Here is a 13,372-nt window from a genome sequence, read left to right as displayed (position 1 = left end):
AAGGTCTCAAGCTTGTATGGTTTAGGCAAAGCATTGAATACATGCAAAACCACCTGCAGCACAGCAGGGAGCCTAAAAACCACGCCTCTTTGATAAAAAGCGGTTTTCTTCAGCAGTGCATCTCACACCGATCCAATCGTACAGATCTAATCAGCACCAAGCAAAACCCAAGCTCCTGTTCTTAAAAATTGAAGAGCTCCAGCATCAAATAAATCTCAAAAGCAAGTTTCTTCATCTAAATCTTTTGACAGGACTCAAGGATGGTGCTGTAACTTTGGTCGATTCAAGAACAAAGAAAGCAACGAATCGAAAAGTAAAAAGACCGACAATCTTCCGAAGACAAACAATGAGGAGCCCAAGCGCCGCATCCGGTGTTTCAAATGCAACAAGGAAGGCCATGTGGCATTTGAGTGCCCGGAGAAGAAGAAGAATACACCAAAAGCTAGTGTCAACATGATCGACGAGGAGGACAACGACTATCTACCCGAGCAAAAGGGTAACTCTGAAGACGAAGATCTCTCAGATCCAGGAGGTAAGCCTAAATCTTTACAGGTTAAGTCTAAATCTTCACGACCTAAGTCCACACCACATATGTTGTTGAAAATGAAAGGAATGCTTTAGAATGAATTTATTACAGTCTTACATGATGACAGGAGCACATATGATTTCATTTCTGAAAAGATGGTAAAGGCACTTAATCTTGAAATCACTCCATCTCGTTATAAGGTTAAGTCTGCTTTTCAAAATCAAAAATATAATTGCACCAAAGAAGTAAGGAATTTAACAATATCACTTTCACCTTATGAGGAAAAACAAACTTTTTTGGTTGCACCACTGCAAGGTGTAGATGTAATACTTGGCATGCCATGGCGAGACCAGTATAATCCATATATTGATTATGACACACATTCATTGTATTTTCAATTATTAGCATTTGTGTATTAGGGGAATGATGAAAGACAGGAGTGCACCTTTCCTTAGCCATACCCAGGCTAAGAGAGCACTAAGGAAGAGGGAGAAGACATTTCTTGTCTTTGTGAATGAGATTACTGCTCATGAACCACCTCCCAAAGGACACCTCGCATGATTCCTTCCTTTCTCAAATTTTTTATTGTTTTCTTGATCACCTACCCCCTGGCTTTAGATGTGAAGACCATAAGATTGACATTATCCCTAGTAGTATACCTCCTAGTGGTACAGGCATAGGGGCAGTATTAATGCAAGATGGTCACCCCATAGCATTTGAGAGTAGGAAACTTAGACCCCCCGAGTGCAAGTACAGCACTTATGACAAAGAATTAACTGCTGTAGTCCATGCCCCAAAGATTTGGAAACACTATTTGATGGGATCAGAATTCATCATTAAAACAGGCTAGTAGAGTATGAGGCACCTAGTCACCCAGCCTTTGATATCTGATAAACACATCAAATGGGCTGCTTTTATTCAAAGTTTCCAGCCTACTATTCTCTATCAGCCTAGAAAAGAGAATGTAGTCGCTGATGCCCTTAGTCGATGACCTAGTGTTCATCACATCACGGCTGTAGATAGCTCGACTTTCGATGCTATGAAAGACTCTTATGATCAAGACTCAGACTTTTCAGACACTTGGACCCAAATGAGAGATAATGGGTGGACTTCCCACTCCGATTACTCTTATCATGATGGATATCTCTTCTTTCAGAGACGAGATTATGCATCACGAGACCTTTTAGACACTCTGTTATGGAGGAGTTGCACCAACCCCCATATACAGGGCATAGAGGAGTATCATCTACTTTACAGATCATTTCTCGAGACTTTTATTGGCCATCTATGAAGATATAGCCAATTTAGTGGCCGAATACATTACTTGCTAGAAGATTAAAAGCTATAAGCGGAAAACTCAAGGATTACTTATGCCACTCCCAATCCCAATAAACCATGGGAGTAGATTTCAATGGACTTTATAACTAGTGTTCTGCTTACTGCTAATCAGAATGACATGATTTGGACAGTAGTTGATAGATTTAGCAAACAGGCTGCTGCTCATTTATTTTTAAAGCATATATTTGTGCATCATGGTTTGCCTAAAGTCATTGTGTCAGATAGAGATTCTAAATTTTGTAGCAATTTTTGGAGAACATTGTTTGATAATTTAGGCACAAAATTAAAATTCTCTACTGCTTTTCATCCTGAATCCAATGGCCAGTCTGAAGTGACCAATAGCACTATCCTAGACCTTCTTAGAGCCTATGTTTCATCACAGCCTAGGAAATGGGATAAATATTTACATATTCTCCAATTTTCCTACAATAACACTCCTCACTCTGCCACTACAAAGGCACCCTTTGAGATAGTGTATGGAAAGACCCTTCCCACTCCGATGACTCGTCTTTCCCACACTATAGAAGCTGCTGATGAATTTACTAGAGACTTTAGCTCTATTCATGACCAAGTTAAAGAGGCTATGAGGAAGGCTCGGGAAAAGTATGTAAAACAGGCCAATAAGGAAACGAAACCCATGATTTTTGAAAAAGGAGACCATGTACTTTTGAGGATAGAAAAGAGGAGACTTAAAAGTGTAGAAAAGAATCCTGTTGTCAAACTAGCACCTCGATTCTATGGTCCTTTCAAGATAGTAGACAAAATCAATGACCTGGCTTATAGACTAGATCTTCCATCCCATTGGAGGATTCATAACTCTTTTCATATTAGTCTATTGAATTATTGACCACCATAAGCAGACTACTACTAGAAATGGCAATGTTTATAACATATATCTTTTGACCTTCAAGAACCATCCGAGAGAAGATGCTCGTTGGATGCTCAAGTGGTTTTTCTGCACATGCTCTGATTTAATACACTCCTATCAAATACGTAACTGAGGTCAGTTGCTAACCCGAGCAAGAGGGATGTTACATTATTGGCCCTCTATGGTATATTGGGGATGCCCATCCGACCATTGTGCCATGCTTGCAATTAGTATCGTCAGTGATGTGATATTAAATACTACATTGTAAGTGTGATTGGCATATGCTTTGCGGGTCTATGCTATGTATGTTGTGATTGATTGGGTGATGCCATGTGTACGCATGCTAGTGTTGTTGATATTGGTGTTTGATTGCCTCTCTAACATGTTGACTTGGTGAGTATAGGTGCTGAGTACGAGGATATCGAATGAGGCGTTGTACTTGTGCAAGGGTCACCGAATGAGGTGTCGCATAGGCATGAGTGTGCAAGGGTCACCGAACGAGATGTTGCATGTGCGAGGGTCACCGACGAACGAGGTGTTGCACGTGCGAGGGTCACCAAACGAGGTGTCGGGTGGATTTTGTCATGTGCATGGGGGTTTACACATCGCCTCAACATTTATGAGTTATACTTCATTATTGTTGGTTGGCCGTGTGCCATTTATTTGTACTCATATATTTATGCACATCGATGTGCATGAGTTTAGTGCATGTGAACTAGAGGTTCACTATTGTTTTTGGTACACACTAGATGTTGAACATCCTCTAGAAGGATTGATTATTTTTGTAAAAAGAGCCCTATTTTTTGCAAAAGCTTCACGGGCTATTTTAAGGAATACATGATAAAATACTCATGTTGTGCAAGGAGCCAGCATGCATGAAGGGAAGATTTAACCCAATCCTTGTTGATTGATGGTGGTGATGTTTATTTTGCGCATAGTTTTCAAGTCTATGGTTTATCTTCCATGTTTATTTCCATGTCTATGTTTAATATGTCTAAATCTGTTATTTGTTTTGGAGTTGAATATTTATTCGTGATTATTGTGTGCAATTTTGGTACTTTGATTCTCTTTTGTGTGGCAAGTTGCTAACAGTGGTATCAGAGCCAACCACACCCAAAGAGAAGGTATCTTATTGGGCAAAAGCATTACATGAAGGTCAAAGGCTTTGTATATGGTGAAAAGGAGAAAATCAAAGGTCTCAAGCTTGTATGGTTTGGGCATGGCATTGAATACATGCAAAACCACCTGGAGAGCAGGGAGCCTAAAAACCACGCCTCTTTGATAAAAAGCGGTTTTCTTCAGTGCATCTCACACCGATCCAACCGTACAGATCTGATCAGCACCAAGCAAAACCCAAGCTCCTGTTCTAAAAGTTTGAAGAGCTCCAGCATCAGATAAACGCATAATCAAGGGTCGACTGTTTTTCTCCATCCTCACGGCTGCGATGCGCTGTTTTCATGAAGGGAAGATTAGCTAAAAGCTAATCACACTCAAGGTTTAATCACCTCAAGTCTTTTCACACCATTCAAATCTCAAGGTTTTCAAATATTTCCAATTTCAACCCTTTCAAAGCTTTCCAAGGCCAAACCAAGGGAGCACATGCACATGGAGGCTCCGGGTTAATTTCTGAAGGTCTGCAGAATTATAGATTTGCTGAAAATTATTATTTTTTTCTTGCAAGGCTCTTCGCAACGCCTTGAGGGAAAAAGAAAATTTTAATTGTCAAAGCTTTCAAATTCATTTGGCAATTTTGGACAAATCAAAAGCTTCAACAAATTCTCTGCAGGTGTGTGTGCATTCTGATATCTCTCGACGGTATTGTCCGGGAGAATACGAGTATCATCGGTGCGCTTGAATCTCGAATCGACTCGACTCTTTGCAAATTTCGAGTTCAACGATAAGTATTATCATCATTTATCATCTTTGCTGAATTATTTCTATCATAAATTAATCAATTTCTCTATCTCTCGACTTCATTACCCCTGTTACAATGAATCCGCAACCCCCAACTGTGGAGGAACAGTTGCTAGCTCTTCAAGCTTGGATTTTAGAGGAGAGGAAAAAGAGGGAGAAGTTGGAGAGGAAGTTGAGAAAGAGGAGGGGAGGAGTCTGATTCAGTTGTTGAAATCCGGCGTACAGTGGAGGCTACCCTTAGAGCCCAGGATTTTAGAAAAATTAAGAAGATTAGTCGGAAGGCCTTTTTCTTCCAAAATTATGATGGGAAGAAGGACGCCAAGTTAGTTCTCTCTTGGCTTGGTCAGTTAGATGACTACTTTTTCGGGGAAGACTTCTCTGAAAAAGATAAAGTCAAATGTGCTGCTAATCATCTTATAGGAGCTGCGTTGTGGTGGAATGCTACCAAGACAGACCATCATAAGCCTCGTACTTGAAAAGAATTTTAGAAGGCAATTAAGAAAACCTTTTTGGTGGAGGAGTTGCACCAACCCCCATATGCAGGGCATAGAGGAGTATCATCTACTTTACAGACCATTACCTGAGACTTTTATTGGCCATCTAAGAAGAAAGATATAGCCAATTTGGTGGCCGAATACATTACTTGCCCCAGAAAAAGCTATAAGGGGAAAACTCAAGGATTACTTATGCCACTCCCAATTCCCAATGAACCATGGAAGCAGATTTTAATGGACTTTATAACTAGTTTTTCGCTTACTGCTAAAATCAGAATGACATGATTTGGACAGTAGTTGATAGATTTAGCAAACAGGCTCATTTCATTGCATGTAAAAAGAAACTGACTGCTCATCAGGCTACTCATTTATTTTTAAAGCATATATTTGTGCATCATGGTTTGCCTAAAGTCATTGTGTCAGATAGATATTCTAAATTTTGTAGCAATTTTTGGAGAACATTGTTTGATAATTTAGGCACAAAATTAAATTTCTCTAGTGCTTTTCACCCTGAATCCAATGGCCAGACTGAAGTGACCAATAGCACTATCCTAGACCTTCTTAGAACCTATGTTTCATCATAGCCTAGGCAATGGGATAAATATTTACATATTCTCCAATTTGCCTACAATAACACTCCTCACTCTGCCACTACAAAGGCACTGCTTGAGATAGTGTATGGAAAGACCCTTCCCACTCTGATGACTCATCTTTCCCACACTATAGAAGCTGCTAATGAATTTATTAGAGACTTTAGCTCTATTCATGTTCAAGTTAAAGAGGCTATCCGAAAGGCTCAGGAAAAGTATGTAAAACAGGCCAATAAGGAAAGGAAACCCATGATTTTTGAAAAAGGAGACCATGTACTTTTGAGGATGGAAAAGAGGAGACTTAAAAGTGTAGAAAAAAATCGTGTTGTGAAACTAGCACCTCGATTCTATGGTCCTTTCAAGATAGTAGACAAAATCAATGACCTGGCTTATAGACTAGATCTTCCATCCCATTGGAGGATTCATAACTCTTTTCATATTAGTCTATTGAGACCCTTTAAAGGACCAATCCCTACTCATCCTATTTATGAAGAACCTCCAAAGCTAGTTAATGATGATGAGCAATTAATACTTGATGAAATTATTGACCATGAGCAGACTACTACTAGAAATGGCAATGTTTATAACAGATATCTTTTGACCTTCAAGAACCATCCGAGAGAAGATGCTCATTGGATGCCCGAGTGGTCTTTCCGCACATGCCCTAACTTAATACACTCCTATCAAATACGCAACTGAGGTCAATTGCTAACATGAGCAAGAGAGATGTTACATTATTGGCCCTCTATGACCCATCCGACCATTGTGCCATGCTTGCAATTAGTATCATGAGTAATGTGATATTAAGTACTACATTGTAAGTGTGATTGGCATATGCTTTGCGGGTCTATGCTATGTATGCTGTGATTGGGTGATGCCATGTGTACGCATGCTAGTGTTGTTGATATTGGTGTTTGATTGCCTCACCTAACATGTTCACTTGTTGAGTATAGAAGATGAGTACGAGAATGTCGAATGAGGCATTGTAATTGTGCGAGTGTCACCGAACGAGGTGTTGCACGCGCGAGGGTCACCAAACGAGGTGTCGCGCGGATTTTGTCATGTGCATGGGCGTTTACATCGCCTCAACATTTATGAGTTATACTTCATTATTGTTGGTTGGCCGTGTGCCAATTATTTGTACTCATATATTTATGCACCTCGATGTGCACGGGTGTAGTGCGTGTGAACTAGAGGTTCACTATTGTTTTTGGTACACATTAGATGTGTGTGAACATTCTCTAGAAGGATTGATTATTTTTGTAAAGAGAGCCCTATTTTTGGCAAAAGCTTCATGATTGGCTCAAGGGCTATTTTAAGGAATATATGATAAAGTGATTATTGTGTGCAATTTTGGTACTTTGATTCTCTTTTGTGTGGCAAGTTGCTGATAGTGGTATCAGAGCCAACCACACCCAAAGAGAAGGTATCTTATTGGGCAAAAGCATTACATGAAGGTCAGAGGCTTTGTATATGGTGGAAAGAAGAAAATATAAGGTCTCAAGCTTGTATGGTTTGGGCAAGGCATTGAATACGTGCAAAACCACCTGTAGAGCAGGGAGCCTAAAAACCACGCCTCTTTGATAAAAAGCGGTTTTCTTCAGCAGTGCATCTTACACCGATCCAACCATATAGATCTGATCAACACCAAGCAAAACCCAAGCTCATGTTCTCAAAAATTGAAGAGCTCCAGTATCAGATAAATGCATAATCAAGGGCCGGCTGTTTTTCTCCATCCTCACGACTGCGCTGCGCTGTTTTCGTGAAGGGAAGATTAGCTAAAAGCTAATCAAACTTAAGGTTTAATCACCTCAAGTCTTTTTCACACCATTCAAATCTCAAGATTTTCAGATATTTCCAATTTCAAAGCCAAGCTTTCCAAGCCAAACCAAGGGAGCACATGCACATGGAGGCTCCGGGTTCATTTCTGAAGGTCTACAGAATTATAGATTTGCTAAAAAAAAAAAATTCTTGCCAAGGCTCTCCGCAACACCTTTAGGGAAAAAGAAAATTTTAATTGTCAAAGCTTTCAAATTCATTTGGCAATTTTGGACAAATCAAAACCTTCAACAAATTCTCTACGGTCAAGCAAGTGTGTGTGGTTTCTGATATCTCTCGACGGTATTGTCCGAGAGAATACGAGTATCATCGGTGCACTTGAATTCTGATTCGACTCGACTTTTTGTAAATTTTGGGTCTCAACGATAAGTATTATCATCATTTATCATCTTTGCTGAATTATTTCTATCATCATAAATTAATCAATTTCTCTATCTCTTGACTTCATTACCCCTGTTACAATGAATCCGCAACCCCAAACTGTGGAGGAACAGTTGCTAGCTCTTCAAGCTCGGATTTTAGAGGAGAGCAAAAAGAGGGAGGTTGGAGAGGAAATTGAGAAAGAGGAGTAGAGGGGAGGAATCTGATTCAGTTTTTGAAATCCGACGTACGGTGGAGGCCACCCTTAGAGCCCAGGATTCTAGAAAGGAGAAGAAGATTAGTCGGAAGGCCTTTTCCTTACAAAATCATGATGGGAAGAAGGATGCCAAGTTAGTTCTCTCTTGGCTTTAGTCAGTTAGATGACTACCTTTCCGGGAAAGACTTCTCTGAAAAAGATAAAGTCAAATGTGCTGCTAATCATCTTATAGAAGGAGCTGTATTGTGGTGGAATGCACCATGATGCATTTTTGACACCTCAGTGTGGGGGAATTCCCCTCATGAAGGAGGCGCCTATTTCACATGTGTGGTTGAGTTTTAAACTCGCAAATAATGAGATATTTTCATCTCTCCTGCTTCAACTAGATCCAAAAAGTAAGCTAAACTGACCTAAAAATGGTCAAAAATTGACCAAACTGATCTGAAAAATTCTACAATCAGTTTGCTTAGTTCGAGGCTCACTTTTTCCTATAAATGAAGCCTCCCTCTTTGTAAATGGTTACTAGCGTTTTATGCACTGTTACTTTACTCCTCCTCCCCAGAGCCAAAAACAGTGAATTTATTGATAATTCATTAGTTTTTGACCATTTCCTCTTCAAAAGAATTGGTGGCCAATCTTGTTGCAAACAAGAGTAGATCCCTCAAACCATCAAGCCAAAGGAAAGCTCACAAAAATTCATGTATGCTAGAAATCCTACTTTTTCTTTATTTCATTTAATGGTTTTCTAATTTTTATTTTCTTTAAAATGAAAAATGATGCTATGCCTTGTTGGAAAGGCTTTCCCCCTCTCTTCATTCTTGAATTCAGTCTTTCTTTATCCTAGATGTGTAATCAAATTGTTAGAATTAAACTTTTCATATTATTTCTCTTTAAAAAGTGTGATTTGATTAGTTTAAAATGCTTTAAACCAATTGGGATAATTTCTAAGTAACTTGAGAATGAAAAAAATTAAAAAATGGTCAGCCATACGAAGGAGGTTATGATAAAATTTTCTTAAATTTTGTGAAATAAGTTTTATCTTTTATTATTTAAAAAGATTAATCCCCACCGCTTGTGTATTCTAAAAATGTTATTTTTATTCTATGCATAGAAAAATGCATATTAGAAATATTTTTATAATAAAAATGTTATTTTCATTAGAATTAATTTCTATGCATAGAAAGATGCATATTGGGAATATTTTGATTATAAAAGTGTTACTTTCATTAAAATTGAATTTATGCATAAATAGATGCATAAAAGATTTTTTTAAAATAAAAGTGTTACTTTCATCAAATTTTGATTTTATGCATAGAAAGATGCATAAAGAGACTTATTTTTATTTCAAAAGAGTTATTCTCATCAATTTTGATTTTATGCATAGAAAGATGCATAAAGAAATTTATTTTTATTTCAAGAGAGTTATTCTCCTTAAAATTAAATTTATGCATAAATAGATGCATAAACGAATTTTTATAAAAGTGTTATTTCCCACTGAAGTTGTTCTTATGCATAAATAGATACGTAAAGAATCTTTATATAAAAAATAAGAATTCTCTTACATTCTATAAATAGATGTGATAAGATGTGATATGAATCAGATAGATGGGAATGAATGGATGGATGTGATGAGGATAGAAGTGATGAGAATGAGAGGTAAATAGATGTGATGAGATGGGATGCGAATGAGATAGATGGGAATCAATGGATGGATGGATGTGATGAGAATAGAAGTGATGAAAGTGATGAGAATGAGAGGTAAATAGATGCGATAAGATGGGATGCAAATTACATAGATGGGAATGAATGGATGGATGGATGTGATGAGAATAGAAGTGATGAGAATGAGAGGTAAATAGATGTGATGAGATGGGATGCGAATCAGATAGATGGGAAAGAATGGATGGATGGATGTGATGAGAATAGAAGTGATGATAATGAGAGGTAAATAGATGTGATGATATGTGATGCGAATCAGATAGATGGGAATGAATGGATGGATGTGATGAGAATAGGAGTGACAAGAATGTGAGGTGAATAGATGTGATGAGATGTAATACGAATCAGATAGATGGGAATGAATGGATGGATGGATGCGATGAGAATAGGAGTGACGAGAATGTGAGGTGAATAGATGTGATGAGATGTAATGCGAATCAGATAGATGGGAAAGAATGGATGGATGGATGTGATGAGAATGAAAGGTAAATAAATGTGATGCGAATCAGATAAATGTGAAGGAATAGATGAGATGTGATGTCATATGAATCAGGATGCAAATGAATGATATAGGATGTGAATGAATGTGATAACATGTGAATCGGGATGTGAATGAACGACAAGGGACGTGAATGAATGTGATAACATGTGAATCGGGATGTGAATGAACGATAAGAGACGTGAATGAATGTGTTAGCATGTGAATCAGGATGTGAATGAATGAGATGTGATGTGAAATGGATGTGATAAGATGCGATGTAAAGTGGATAAATGTTAATGTATGTGAAGTGATGAGATGTATGGGTAGATGCAAGTAGATGTGATCTGATGGGATAAATGAGGAAATAAGTGATGAGTTAGAAAAAGATGTGATTAGATGAGAATGGGAATACTTATGAAATGAATGTGGATTGATGTGTGGGTAATGTGGATTGATGTGGATGGATGAGTGGATAATGTGGATTGATGTGGATGATGTGGATGGATGTATGGATGATGTGGATTGATATGTGGGTAATGTGGATTGACGTGTGGATTGATGTGGATGGATGAGTGGATAATGTGGATTGATGTGGATGATGTGGATGGATGTATGGATAATGGATTGATGTGAATGGATGTATGGATGATGTGGATTGATGTGTGGATAATGTGGATTGATGTGGATGGATGTATGGATGATGTGGATTGACGTGTGGATTGATGTGGATGGATGTATGGAAGATGTGGATGGATGTGTGGATAATGTGGATTGATGTGGATGGATGTATGGATGATGTAGATTGGTGTGGATGATGTGGATGGATGTATGGATGATGTGGATTGATGTGTGGATGATGCGATTGGATTGATTTGATGTGGGAATGATATGATGTGATAGGGATCGATGGAGAAAAAAAATTATGGGAAGATGAGAAAATATGGGGACTAATGTGAAAGGATGTGGAGTGATGAGAAAAAATGGAAATATTGTTGGAGCTGTATTTGTATGTGAAATCTGTTTTTAAATGACTGTTTTATGTCAAGAATGCTGGGAAGCATTTTGACCGTCTTGTGAATGAGGTCGTGGAGACCTATCTGTTAAAGTTGCAACTGAGACAACCGAGAGTCAATGGAGGACGTCTCTTGTAGCAAGATTGGCCAAGGTCTTGACCAACCTCGGTTTGATTTACATGGTGAGTTTTCGGTATTGTGGATGAGGGACCAAGGAAGCAACCTATGAGTGAAGCTCTAGGTGACCTACGAAGGATCCTAGAGGGTGCTGACCATATGGTGCTCGGTCTCTGGGTCGCAGAAGATGCCCACACGTATGTTGGGGAAGATATTGGAACAAGGAGTAAGAGTTGTTTTCTAAATTCAGGCATCGATCTGGTTGGTTGACCTTGCTGGTCCTCAACGGATGAGTCCATGGCTCTTTTATATGATCTGTTGGTTTGATCCTGCTGATCTTCAACGGAGATTCCATTTTGATATGTGAATATATTGTCGGTTACTACTATGAGCTAGGAACTATCGAAAAGGCCCCTGAGTGAACAGGTGGTGAGCGTTCTGGTTGCCAATGATGCCATAGGTACACCGATGAAGGAATGATTGGAAACAAGGATTCAACCGGAGATTTTAAGGATTGTGATCAGTGACAACAATGGTTTCATTAAATGATTGCTTTAAAGATAGTTGATGTTGAGAAAAAGGCAATTTCATATTGGGTGTGTAAGTGGTGTGACTAGTTTTAAGTTTGCATGAATATCCGGCTAGGGGACCTGGGAACTCTTTTCCTTGGTACCCGAGACAAAACCTAACCAAATTCTTAATTGGATCCCATCACTACAATGGTTGGGATGGTTGGCTAACCCACGGGACTAGATGGGGTTAGGCTGGACTGATGGATCCTTAAATTGAGACTCAATTCTGTTATGGTACAATAGATGAAGTAAATCCCGGACAAAATATGGAAACGAATCAACGGTTGTGCCTCTCAATGAGGAAAAAAGTGTTGGTCTCTATAATCCAAGTGCAATCTTTTCCCTGATCTGATTTGGGACTTACGGGTTTGGTCAGATCAGTTCAGTTAGTTAAGGCTTTTGACTACGTTAGAGAAAAGTTATCCTGGAGGAATCGCTCTTGCTTTTCGGACAAGGGAAGTTTTTTTGGAATCAGTTTTGGAAGAACCGATGGATTAGTCTCTTGTCCAGATATCCGTGGGCGAGGCCCCGAGTGTGAGACCCTACCCTGTGCAAGAAGTGCTACTTCTGCTACTAGAATCCCTGAATTCGTTGCACGGTGGGGATAGGGACCTCATACTCCTGTTCTCAAAAATTAAAGAGCTCCATCATCATCAGATAAATGCATAATCAAGGGCCGGCTGTTTTTCTCCATCCTCATCATGGTTGCGCTACATTGTTTTCGTGAAGGAAAAATTAGCTAAAAGCTAATCACACTTAAGGTTTAATCACCTCAAGTCTTTTCACACCATTCAAATCTCAAGGTTTTCAAATATTTCCAATTTCAACCCTTTCAAAGCTTTCCAAGCCAAACCAAGGGAGCACATGCACATGGAGGCTCCGGGCTAATTTCTGAAGGTCTGCACAATTATAGATTTGTTGAAAATTAATCTTTTTTTCTTGCCAAGGCTCTCCGCAACGCCTTGAGGAAAAAAGAAAATTTTAATTTGTCAAAGCTTTCAAAAATTCATTTGGCAATTTTGGACGAATCAAAAGCTTCAACAAATTCTCTGCGGTGGCCGAGCAAGTGTGTGTGGTTTCTGATATCTCTCGATGGTATTGTTCGGGAGAACACGAGTATCATTGGTGCACTTGAATCTCGAATCGACTTGACTCTTTGCAAATTTCGGGTTCAACGATAAGTATTATCATCATTTATCATCTTTGTTGAATTATTTCTATCATAAATTAATCAATTTCTCTATCTCTCGACTTCATTACCCCTGTTACAATAAATCCGCAACCCCCAACAGTGGAGGAACAATTGATCGGATTTTAGAGGAGA

This window comes from Cibotium barometz, chromosome 5 (assembly GCF_041138505.1).
Source record: "Cibotium barometz isolate CiBa-2024 chromosome 5, ASM4113850v1, whole genome shotgun sequence".
NCBI lineage: Eukaryota > Viridiplantae > Streptophyta > Polypodiopsida > Cyatheales > Cibotiaceae > Cibotium > Cibotium barometz.
This window is presented reverse-complemented; position numbering follows the sequence as displayed.